Source organism: Delphinus delphis, chromosome 15 (genome assembly GCF_949987515.2).
Source record: "Delphinus delphis chromosome 15, mDelDel1.2, whole genome shotgun sequence".
Lineage (NCBI taxonomy): Eukaryota > Metazoa > Chordata > Mammalia > Artiodactyla > Delphinidae > Delphinus > Delphinus delphis.
In genome coordinates, this window is record NC_082697.1 from 31891807 (window position 1) to 31905592 (window position 13786).

Sequence of the window (13786 nt, forward strand, 5' to 3'; positions counted from 1 at the left end):
GTGTAGTTTTGTGCCTGAAGACTTGACGGAAGCTGGGAAGACTATTTTAAGCACTAACAGCAGGCCGTGTGTAGGGGGGAATTACTCCTACCCAGGAACAGCTCCATCCAAGAAGCTCAGGAAGTGGTATCTTAACATGCCAACTCGCCACCTATCCTTCTGGTGGGATAACTGGGAGTGCAAGTTCTATGCTGGTTCCAAGAGCTTCTCAGCAGCATTGGGCTCCAGTTTCCCATAGCAGTAATTTGTTGAATAAGCCACTCATTATAGGCTGCTTTCCCTTCCTTGTTTCACTTCTTCACTTCCCACAAGCTCACTTCCCAAATGAACTACTTGCACTCAAATTTTGGTCTCAGAGTTTACCTTGGGAGAAACCCAAACCAAGACACATAGTATACCATATACACTGTTTCATACCCTCCTTGGTTTGCCACCCCCCAACCCTGGGTTAAAAGAAAACAAGTTTGTTTTATTGTTCTCTTTTCAGTTTTTTTTTCTCAAAATTAGGAACAATTTAAAAAATTGGCTGTCAAGATTAAAAAGTCAGGAGATTAAACATTGGAATCTGGATTTCATGCTTCTCTTGAAAAATCAAAATTCCTAGCAATACCTCTGTTCTGGTATGACCACCGTCTTCAAGTCTGGATCTGAGGGTCCTTCCCCCCTGGGGGTGAGGAGTGGGGTCTCTTTGCCATTCATGAGTCTCGCACAGTGGGCTCCTCCTTCACTTATTGGACCTCCCTGGTCCTGAAACAGAGGGAAGGGGTCAGGGCACAAGCTTTAAAAGAATGGCATAGCCCAAGGACATGACATAAACTGAGTAGAACCAAATAAGTCCAAGATGGCAGACAAGTTGACTTCCACTACACCTGGAGGCTCAGTATATGTTCATTGTAACACATCACCAAGCTAAATGATATACCCACAGGTACCATGACAGTTCCAAGGCCAACCATAAAGGTCAAAAAGTGGGTGGTGCCTCAATTCCTGGAAATCCTCGCCCCTTCCCGAAATAGCTGGAATACCCCTCCCTCTCATTAGCCTATGAAATTACCCACCCCTATAAAAACTGATAACCCCAGTTATCAGGCAAGGCTGCCTTGCCTTCTCAGATGGCCCACACTCTTTCTGTGGAGTGTGTTTCTCCCAAGACCTTTCACCTTCTGAGATGGCCCACACTCTGTGGAATATGTTTCTCTCTAAATAAATCCACTTCTTACCTATCACTTTATCTCTCACTGAATCCTTTCTGTGACATCAAGAATCTGAGCTTCATTAAGTCCTGAAAGCAGGTGTGTGATCTCAGTTAAAAGGCCATGGGTTCAAGTCCCAATGTGGGTTTTGGCTGGGTTCGAGTCCTGGCATGTGGGTTCAAGTCCCAATCTGAGTTACACGGTTTCAGTCCTAGCAGGTCACTAAAAATGAAGCCCCTGGTTTGGGCCCGCATTAACAGAGGCTTGAAGTATTTCTAAATCATCTAAAGTCAATGTAAATTCTGATTCAGTTGTTCTGAGTCAGGGCGCAAGATCCTGCCTTTCTTACAAGCTTTCAGGTGATGCTGATGTTCCTGGTCCACAGACCACTCCTTGAGAACCAAGATTCTAATTTCTCCCTTCTCTAATCCATTTTGCATATCATTGTGCATTTACTTTTCTAGAACGCTATGCTTCATCATTTTAAAAATCCCAGTGGTTGTTGAATATCCATGGCAGTTTCTCTTTAGTATTTTAATTTTTAAACCACAGAATCTTTTGTTTTCCCGAACAACACTATTGCTCTGAGCCCCAGTGCACAAATGAGATAGAATACGGGTGCTACTAAGGTTGAAGACGGGGCCTTGGGAAATATGTCCCAAAGTTTCCACCCACCCCACTGATCCTCAGATCCCTGTGGCAAAGCCACATGAATTTAAAATTGCATGGAACTCAGTTGAAAGTCAGAGACCTTATTCTGGTATTCCAAGGCTTTGGGAGTTAAGTAACTTGCCCGAGGTCACACAGCTGCAAAGCACTGGATTTCCCAAACCCCTTGTGCATTCTTGTCCCAAGGCTACATTCACACCCTTTCCTCCCAACACCCAGGTCAAATTCTCCCACTTGATTATAGGCTTTTCCCACCCTGGTCACACCTAAGACTTAGCTGCTCTAGGGGCACTACCTCTACTGATCCAGCCTCTCCCTTATCTCTTTAACCTTATCTCCCTTTCCCCACCAAGTTATGTTAAAATAGGGCTTAAAAGTACTAAGAAGGACCTCTTGACTGCAACTCTACAGAAACACATATGTAGGGCTTCCCTGGTGGCGCAGTGGTTAAGAATCCACCTGCTGGGCTTCCCTGGTGGTGCAGTGGTTGGGAGTCCGCCTGCCAACGCAGGGGACATGGGTTCGTGCCCTGGTCCGGGAGGATCCCGCATGCCATGGAGTGGCTGGGCCCGTGGGCCGCGGCCGCTGGGCCTGCGCATCCAGAGCCTGTGCTCCGCGGCGGGAGGGGCTGCAGCGGTGAGAGGCCCGCGTACCACAAAAAAAAAGAATCCACCTGCTAATGCAGGGGACACGGGTTCGATCCCTCGTCGGGGAAGATCCCACATGCCACGGAGCAACTGGGCCCATGCACCACAACTACTGAGCCTGAGCTCTGGAGCCCACGTGCTGCAACTGCTGAAGCCCGCATGCCTGGAGCCTGTGCACCGCAACAGGAGAGGCCACCGCAATGAGAGGCCCGTGCACTGCAATGAAGAGTAACCCCTGCTTGCCACAACTAGAGAAAGCCCATGTGCAGCAACGAAGACCCAATGCAGCCAAAAAAAAAGTACTAAGAAAAAGTCTGTGTCTTTCACCCCTCTCTTACCCTGCAGTTCTCTCCAAAATGGTGTATTTGGCAAAATGTGGGGAACCAGGTAACTATGGGATAAAGTTCTACCTCCTGATTTGGCCTCTAGGTCTCCATCATGTGGCTGTGGCCTCTGTGCCAAGTAAGCATCTTGCCTTATCATCCTGCCAAGAAAACCTCCTCTCTGCCCAGTTGGTGCTCACCTTCACCTAAAGTCACCTTTGGTGCCTCTGCCTAGCCTATGGGCCCTGGTTCACCCTATCCCCTACACACTCAGAATGTGTTAGTGAGTTTTTTAAAAATTACAATGAAAAGTCTTTAACGAATATAACTAGGAGTGTCTGAGAAATTAACAGCTCCTCCTCCATGTCTTTTTGAGGCTTATCTCAGAGATGAACAAAAATATCTTTTTTCTTTGCCACCTTTCTGTGTCTGCCCAGCCCTGCAAGGGAGGAGAGATGAGCAGCTCTCCTAAAACTCTGAGCTCTGTATGTTAAACTATGCATTTGAAAAATGAGATATAGTGGACAATTACCTGGAAAAATATCACTTACCAAAAATTATTCAAGAAATAGAAAACTTGAATAGATTTATACATTAAAGAAATTGAATCCAAATAAAAATTCTAGGCACAAAAATACTTCACTAAGCCTAGATGTCCTCATAGGCACTTTTGTCACCTTCAAGGAACAGAAAACCTCCATCTTACCCAAACTCAGAAGCAAGATTGAACAATTTGTATGAGGCTAGTCACTGACCACTGCTAGTGTAACCCTGACACCAAATCAGAAAGGACAGTGAAATTGACAGTTCAGTTTCACTTTACACATATAACAATTATAAATAAACCACTAGCTATCCAAATGCAGCAATGTAGGAAATATCCCAGGAAGAAAAGGATGTCATTTAGCCAGTAGAGAATAGCAATATAATTTCCCAGCTACAGATCAAGAAACAAAAGTCATCTCAATAGATTCAGAAAAAAAAAAACCCAAATGATAAATTCAACAACCATTTTATGAAAACAGTCTTCTTTTGGATTCCCCAGAAGCAGACCCTTACAATGATCCCACCAGAGGGGTGAGGGAGCTAGGGGATTTGAAGTTCAATTCCTAAGAGAAAGTCATTGCTTGAGTACTGCTCCTGGAGCTGTGATTCCACAGCAAGTCTAGGCTTCTCTTCACTGAGGCAGAGCAGCCTTCCTAAGTTTTGGGGGGGATCAGCGGAGGCCTCAGGCTGAGAGAGGCTGATTCTGGTATTTGAATGTGGGCCTAGGCACCCTGAAGCTCTAAGATATGGAAGGGGCCACACTCAGCACACTAGAAACAGAAGAGAATTACTTAATTACTTTAACCTGTCTTTTGTTGTTAAGAATTTTACTGAAAAAAACAAAAACAGAAACAAAACAAACAAAAAAACTAAAACAAAACACCTCATTCTCAGTGGTGAAATGTTAGAAGTATTACCTTTAAAGATAGAAACAAGGATGGCCTCTGTCAGTACATTTGTTCACAATAAAGAAAGATTGAAAAAGAAAAAGATGAAAAGTGAAAGTATTGGAAAGAAAACAAATAACAAACAAAAAAAAAACCTGTCATTATCTGCAGATAATATAATTGTCTTTAGGGAAAATCCTGAAGAATTTCACATATATGGAATTGGTATTTGTGTCAGTTAAGTAATGCGGTATAACAAGTTATCCCATATTTTAGCAGCTTAAAACAACAAACATTTATTACCACACACTTTCTGAGGATTAGGCGTCCAAGAGTGGCACAGTAGTTCTGGCTCAGGGTCTCTCATGTGGTTGTAGGCAAGTTTTTGGCCAGAGTTGCAGTTTTATGAAGGGAAGAAAATCCACTTCCAAGCTCATTAACACAAGAGGCTCCTCTTCTTCACTATACGGGTCAATCCATAGAGAGGGCTTCTCACACAACATGGCAGTTGACTTCCCCCAGAATGAGTGGAGAAAGAAAACTCAAGATGGAAGCCACACCTTATAATAATCTAATCTCATAAGTGACATACCCTCACTGATGTGTATTCCATTTTTTCAAAGTGAATCACTATGTCCAGCTCACACTCAAGGGGAGAGGACTACATAAGAACCTGAGTACTGAGAGGCAGGATCATTGGGGATCATATTAGGGTTTACCCACCATAATACATAAGAGTGGTGTAGTTACAAATGTGCAGGAAAAGGAGTGGACTTTGCAATAAATGTGACTGGGACAATTGGTTATGCAGATAGAAAAAAGCACCAACCTGATCCCTAGCTTATTCCACACTCAAAATAAATTCCAAGTGGGTTAAAGGCTTAAATATTAAATTTAATTATTTAATTAATTAAAATTAAATATTAAAAGTAAAACATTCAGAAGAATATATTGGAAGAGTATGTTTATGCCTTCTGGATAGGGAAGAATTTTTTTTTTAATTTATTTTTATTTTTGGCTGCGTTGAGTCTTCATTGCTGTGTGCAGGCTTTCTCTACTTGTGGCGAGTGAGGGCTACTCTTTGTTGCGGTGCGAGGGCTTCTCATTGCAGTGGCTTCTCTTGTTGAGGAGCACAGGCTCTAGGTGTGCGGGCTTCAATAGTTGTGGCACACGGGTTCAGTAGTTGTGGTGCCGGGGCTTAGTTGCTCTGCAGCATGTGGGATCTTCCCAGACCAGAGTTCGAACCTGTGTCACCTGCACTAGCAGGTGGATTCTTAACCACTGTGTCACTGGGGAAGTCCTTTTTTTTTTTTTAATCTATTTATTTATTTGTCTGAGCCAGGTCTGAGCTGTAGCATGCAGAATCTTCATTGCGGCCTGTGAGGTTGTGGCATACAGGATCTTTAGTGCAGCATGTGAGATCCTTTAGTTGCGGCAAGTGGGATCTATTTCCCTGAGCAGGGATTGAACCCGGGCCCCCTACATTGGGAGCATGGAGTCTTAGCCACTGGACCACCAGGGAAGTCCCAAGAATTCTTAATAAGATTCAATACTGTCAAATTACACTACATTGAAATTTAAGACTTTTTTACAGACACATGTCATGGAAAGCCATGAACAAAGTGAAAAAGAAAAGCTACAATGATGGATGCTAGCTGAGCTTATTGTGATAATCATTTCACAATATATGTAAATCAAGCCATCATGCTGTACCCTTTAAACTTATACAGTGATGAATGTCAATTATTTCTCAATAAAACTGGGGGAAATAAAAGAAAAGCTACAGATTGGAAGATGATATATGTAATGCATATAATTGAGAAAGGATTGGTATCCAAAATATTTTTTTAACCTACAATTAATGAGGAAAGGACAAACAACCCAAAAGGAAAATGGACAAATGATGATTTCTATGACCAATAAACACATGAAACATATAGAAAGAAGCTCAACTTCTTCCATAAGCAGGGAAATGCATCTTAAAACATGATGAGATGCTATTTACATCCTTCAGACTGGCAAAAATTAGCAAGCCTGGCTATATTTATCAGGAATGCATTAGGCTGCAAATAAAAGAAGACCTAAGGACACTAGGCTGCAGATGGAATGGTTGGTTGAATCTGAGAATGCAGAACCAGCTGATGCAGAGGGCCGTGAGCACCACACCACTATAGACAAGGGACTTGAAATCCGCAGATTTTGTTATCCAGGGAGATCTTGGAACCAATTCCTCCTGCAGATATGGAAGGAGACTGTAGCAGTGACTGACAAATGGGAGATTCTTTTTCTCACATAACAAGAAGTCTGGAGGTAAGCAACTGTGGACATCAGTTCAGTAGCTCAGCTACCTGATTTCAAGGTAGCTGGTGTGCCTTCAGGGATTTCACCCAGTTTTAAAGACAGAATCAGGGAAGAGAGAGCAAAGCTAATGAACCCATCCTCTTTGTCAGAAAAGGAAAAACTTTTAAATTCTTCACACATCAGAAAAAAACAGAGAATGATATAACGTAAGACTTACGTGCCTACAATAAATTCTTAACAAATGTTGATATTTTGCAAATTTTACTTCTTATTTTTTTCTTTAATAAAACATGAGGGATACAGTGTCCAGAACTATGTTTCATGGCCTCCCCAGAGGAAAGGGAGAAAGGAATATATTTAGTTTTCCAATATCTGTAACAGAGGTATGCCAGGCAAAAAGGATTAGACCAGTGTATTTGGTTAGCCAGCCCACAGTGTCTAAAACACCAAGACAATAAAGTGAGGGTGAAGGTTTGAACGTAGAAAAAATTGCACTTGGTTGGCAGGAGTAAGTTGGCTCAATCACTTTGGAAAGCAATTTGGCAATATCCAGTAAATATAAAGATATAAATACGGGGCAACCCAGAAAACCCTCTTCTAGGTGTTTGCATTTGTGAAACTCTCACGTGTGCACATAGATATGCAAATGTTCATTTCAGCATTTCTTTTCTGTTTTTTTTTGTAATAGCAAAAAATTGGAAACAGCCCAACTGTTACTCAAGAGAACTAATAAATACATTTCACAATATTAAACCAAAGGAATACTATACAGCTATTAAAATGAGTGAACTCAGCCTCTATATGTTAACATAAACAAACATTTAAGACTCAATGCTGGACTTCCCTTGTGGTCCAATGGTTAAGAGTCTGTGCTTCCGCAGTAGGGGGTATGGGTAAAAAACAAAAAGACTCAGCGCTGAGTTAAAGAGGCAAGTTGCAGAAAGGTACATAGGGTATGATAATATTTATGTAAAATGAAATGCACACAAAATTTTGTGTTTATTCTATCATTTACAATAAAGGTGTAAATAAACTTCAGGAAAGGAAACATACCAACTTCATATTAGCAGCTATCTCAAGGGAAGGAAAGAGAACTGAGGGGAGAGAGGGAGTGGATGTGGGAAGACACTATACCTCTAATTTTTAAAAAATATTTTTTATTGTGGTAAAGGTCACATAATATAAAACATACTATTTTAACTATATTTAACTGTACTGTTCAGTGGCACTAAGTACATTCACATTGTTGTGCAACTCTAACCATCATCCATCTCCCAAATTTTTCACCTTCCTAAGTTGAAACTCTGTCCCCTTTAAGCACTAACTCCCTGTTCCACCTCCCCACTCCCCCCACTGCCCCCTTTTGGCCCGTGGCATCTACCAATGTACTTTCTGACTCTATGAATTTGACTATTCTAGGTACCTCCTATAAGTGGAATCGAACAGTATTTGTCTGCACCTAATGTATTGATATATTGGAATGCATTTTTAAGGTTAACTTAAGTCTTGCAAACAGACTGTACCCTCTTTTTTTTGTTCCCTGTGCTATACAGTTGGCACTCACCAGCCATCTACTTCATACATAGTAGTATACATATGTCAATCCCAATCTCCCAATCCACCCCATACCCCCCTTGGTGTCCATACATTTGTTCTCTACGTCTGTGTCTCTCTTTCTGCTTTGCCAATCCTCTGAGTGGGAGAAAATATTTGAAAATGAAGCAACTGACAAGGGATTAATCTCCAAAATATACAAACAGCTCACACAGCTCAATATCAAAAAAACAAACAACCCAATCCAAAAATGGGCAGAAGACTGAAATAGACTTTTCTCCAAAGAAGACATACAGATGGCCAAGAGGCACACAAAAAGATGCTCAACATCACTAATTATTAGAGAAATGCAGATCAAAACTATAGTGAGGTACCACCCCACACTGGTCAAAATGGCCATCATCAGAAAATCTACAAACAATAAATACTGGAGAGGGTGTAGAGAAAAGGGAACCTTCTTACACTGTTGGTGGGAATGTAAATTGATACAGCCACTATGGAGAACAGTATGGAGGTTCCTTAAAAAACTAAAAATAGGGCTTCCCTGGTGGCTCAGTGGTTGAGAGTTTGCCTGCCAATGCAGGGGACACAGGTTCGTGCCCCGGTCTGGGAAGATCCCACATGCCGCGGAACGGCTGGGCCCGTGAGCCATGGCCACCGAGCCTGCGTGTCCGGAGCCTGTGCTCTGCAACGGGAGAGGCCACAACAGTGAGAGGACTGCGAACCACAAAAATAAAAAAACACTAAAAATAGAACTACCATATGACCCAGCAATCCCAATCCTGGGCATATACCCGGAGAAAACCATAATTCCAAAAGATACATGCACCCCAATGTCCATTGCAGCACTATTTACAATAGCCAGGACATAGAAGTAGCCTAAATGTCCATCAACAGAGGAATGGATATCTCTAATATTTTATTAAGGAAAAAAGGTAGATCTGAAGGAAATATGTTAAAATGTTAACTTTTGCTGTATCTCAGTTGTAAATTGCTGAGTCAGAGGGCATAAGACTCTGCATTCCAATCAAGCTCTGGTGATGAGATATTGCTGGTTCAAAGACCCCACTTTGAGAAGTAGTGTTCTAGAAAACTCTGCCCTAGGCCTCCTGAGGTGGCAGTGAGGGGCCCAGCCTAGTGGACTGCGAGCCACAGAGAGGGAGGCTGCAGATGCGGAGGGTGCCTGAGGCTTTCCTGTCTGTTTTCAGACAGGGGAGGAGCTTCAAGTGTCCTAAAAACCCTATTCCAGCCTCTTAGCTGCCTCAAGCAAGATGTTCCTACCCTCTACTATATCCTTTTTAACCTTCTCACTGATTATCCTTTTATGCATGTGTTTTGTTTCAGTTTGTTTGATAGTTTTGTAAACCTTCTTTCCATATGTTTCAGCTTTGTGCTTCTCCCTTGATTGTTCTTTCCAAAACTCTTAATCTTTCTTTGCAGAATTTTAAGCTATAGTCTTATTTTGCTTTTTCTTCTTGCCTTCTATAGCTTCCATTTTGAACCATCACCATTTTACTGATCTACTTTCTCCCTTTCTTTTCACTGGTTTTCTGTCCCCGAGCCCCTGCTTTTTTCCCCCCTGCTCTATTTTTGTTTCCCTTACCTTCTTTCTCACCCTTTTGATTTAATCTTCATTGTTTTACTGCTCACCAATTCAGTGCCCACTGAGGCAGTGGTGTATCCTGTGTGACAGGAGTACTCTGGCACCAGGTCATCTGAGTTCAAGTTCTGCCTCCATCCCTGCTAGCTGTGGAATCTTGGGCCATTAACTGAACTTCTCTGTGCCTCAGTTTTCTCATATGTAAAATAACAATATTTACCTAATAGGGCTATAGGGAGAATTAAATGTATTAATGTGTTAGGACAGTGCCTTGCTCAAAATAAGCACTACAGTCATGTTAGCTCATATTTTTATCTATGTGGTATGGTATTCAGTCTCCAAGGTGGTCCCCAGTGATCCCCACCTCCAGCCCCTGTGCAATCCCCTCCCACCTTGAACGGGGTTGTGGGGCTGCAGTGGTGACCTGTGTAATGAAGAAGACATTGCAGAAATGATGGCGGATGGCTTCTTCAGCTTGGCTGTGTCACCTTGGATCATTCACCCTGGAGGAAGTCAGCTGCAATGTCTGAGGAAACTGAGGTCTTGTGCCAATAGCCACCCATATATGGTCAAGTGATTTTTGACAAGGGTGCCAAGACTGTTCAATGGGGGAAATGACAGTCTTTTCAGTAAGTGGTTGTTGGGAAACCTGGATATCCAAATGCAAAAAAAAAAAAAACAATGAAGTTGGACCCTTACCTAACCCCTGAGAAGTGGAATATTTACTGATGTATCAGTAAACAAAGGATGTCACGGTCATCAGTAGTTGCAACCCTCCAATGTGAGCCCTGAGGAAACTCAGGATGTGAAAACTCAGGATACTGGTCCCAGATAGCTGAGGTGCATATCAAAAGAATGAGTTCAGTGAGCCAAGACTCTTGTTTTTTTTAAAAAGACAATTAAATTTTATTTTTATTTATTTATTTATTTTAACATCTTTATTGGAGCATAATTGCTTTACAATGGTCTGCTAGTTTCTGCTTTATAACAAAGTGAATCAGTTATACATATACATATGTTCCCATATCTCTTCCCTCTTGCGTCTCCCTCCCTCCCACCCTCCCTATCCCACCCCTCCAGGCGGTCACAAAGCACCAGGTTGATCTCCCTGTGCTAAGCAGCTGCTTCCCACTAGCTATCTACCTTACATTTGGTAGTGTATATATATCCATGCCTCTCTTTCACTTTGTCACAGCTTACCCTTCCCCCTCCCCATATCCTCAAGTCCATTCTCTAGTAGGGCTGTGTCTTTATTCCTGTCTTACCCCTAGGTTCTTCATGACATTTTTTTTTCTTAGATTCCATATATATATATTAGCATATGGTATTTGTTTTTCTCTTTCTGACTTACTTCACTGTGTATGACAGACTCTAAGTCCATCCACCTCACTACAAATATCTCAATTTCGTTTCTTTTTATGGCTGAGTAATATTCCATTGTATATGTGTGCCACATCTTCTTTATCCATTCATCCGATGATGGACACTTAGGTTGCTTCCATGTCTTGGCTATTGTAAATAGAGCTGCAATGAACATTTTGGTACATGACTCTTTTTGAATTATGGTTTTCTCAGGGTATATGCCCAGTAGTGGGATTGCTGGGTCGTATGGTAGTTCTATTTGTAGGTTTTTAAGGAACCTCCATACTGTTCTCCATAGTGGCTGTATCAATTTACATTCCCACCAACAGTGGAAGAGTGTTCCCTTTTCTCCACACTCTCTCCAGCAGTTATTGTTTCTAGATTTTTTGGTGATGGCCATTCTGACTGGTGTGAGATGATATCTCATTGTAGTTTTGATTTGCATTTCTCTAATGATTAATGATGTTGAGCATTCTTTCATGTGTTTGTTGGCAGTCTGTATATCTTCTTTGGAGAAATGTCTATTAGGTCTTCTGCCCATTTTTGGATTGGGTTGTTTGTTTTTTTGTTATTGAGTGTCATGAGCTGCTTGTAAATCTTGGAGATTAATCCTTTGTCAGTTGCTTCATTTGCAAATATTTTCTCCATTCTGAGGGTTGTCTTTTGGTCTTGTTTATGGTTTCCTTTGCTGTGCAAAAGCTTTTAAGTTTCATTAGGTCCCATTTGTTTATTTTTGTTTTTATTTCCATTTCTCTAGGAGGTGGGTCAAAAAGGATCTTGCTGTGATTTATGTCGTAGAGTGTATTCCCATACATAGAAAAGAGCTAAATTCCTTAACTTGGGATATCTGGTTTTCTTTAATTAACAATAATCTTTTGATGTTCCTGACTACTTGCCCTTTGTTGCAAAACATCTATATAACCTGGCTCCCTCCCAGCCTCCTCGGAGTATTTTTCTCAGGGTTACTTGAGATGCTGCCTCCCAGGCTTGAAGTCCTAAAAATTCCCACTGATTTAAGCAAAACTCTCAACTTTTAGTGTGAATAATTTTTTAAATCCACACACTATATACAAAAATCAGCTCAAAATGGATGAAAGACCTATAGAAAACATAGGGCAAAAGCTTCATGACATTGGATTCAACAATGATTTCTTGGATATGACACCAAAGGCACAGGCAACACAAGAAAAAATAGAAAATTTGGACTCCATCAAAGTTAAACATTTTTGTGCATCAAAGGACACAATCAACAGAAGGAAAAGGCAACCCACAGAATGGGAAAAATGTTTGCAAATCACATATCTGATAAGGATTAATATCCAGAATATATAGGGAACTCATACAACTCAACAACAAAAAATCCTGTTTGAAAATGCGCAAAGGACTTGAATAGACATTTCTCCAAACAGCTATTAAAGCACATGAAAAGATGCTTAACATCACTAGTCATTACAGAAATGAAAATCAAAACATGATAAGGTACTACTTCACATCTGTTAGGATGGCTATAATTTAAACAAAAAAACAGATAATAACAAGTGTTGGTGAGGATGTGGAGAAATTTGAACCCTTGTGTATTGCTGGTGGAAATGTAAAATGGTGCAGCCACAATGAAAAATATTATGGCAGTTCCCCTCAAAAATTAAAAATAGAATTACCATGGGATCCAGCAATTCCACTTCTGGGTATATAACCAAAAGAATTGAAAGCAGGATCTTGAAGAGATATTACACCCATGTTCAAGGCAGCATTATTTGTTTGGTTTGTTTTTTTTTGTTTTTTGGGGTTTTTTTTTTTTTGCTGCACTGAGTGGCTTGTAGGATCTTAGTTCGCCAACCAGGGATAGAACCGAGGCCCACAGCAGTGAAAGCATGGAGTCCTAACCACTGGACTGCCAGGGAATTCCCATGGCAGCATTGTTTGTAATCGCCAAAATATAGAAGCAACTTGAATATCCATGGATGGATGAATGAATAAGGAAAATATGTTATATACATACAATGGAATATTATTCAGCCTTAAAAAGCAAGATAATTCTGGCCCATGCTACACCATACATAAATCTTGAGGATATTATGCTAAGTGAAGTAATCCAATCGCAAAAAGGCAGATACCATATACTTACACTTATTTGAGGTACTTACAGTCATCAAATTCATCAAGAGAAAAAGTAGAATGCTGGTTGCCAGGGGTGGAGGGGAGGAGGGAATGGGGACATGTTGTTAAATGAGTATAGGTTTTCCAAAATGAAAGAGTCTTGGAGATTAGATACACAAAAATGTGAATGTATTTAGTACTAATAAACTATACACTTTAAAATGGTAAAGATGGTTAATTTTATATTATGTGTATTTTTCCACAATTAAAAATTTTCGTTAAAAAAGCTGAAAAAATCAGCCTTAGAGAAAGCATATAATATACTGTAAATTGATTTTTGGTAAATTATGTGAAAGAAGACATTGAGTATCTTCCTTCCCAATTACTAATCAGTTATCCTAATATGATTTATTGAATGATCCCTCCCTGTTCTTTTGTGTGATTTGTTGAACATGCTATTCCCATCAAACTTTTCTTAATTCTTCTCTCAATCTGTGAATTCTTTTCTAATTCTCCAAAGTTCTTTAAACCCTTTAATCTCTAAAATCTTGGATATGATCACTCCTAATGATACACTTGCTAGACACTTGTCCATTGTATCAATCTT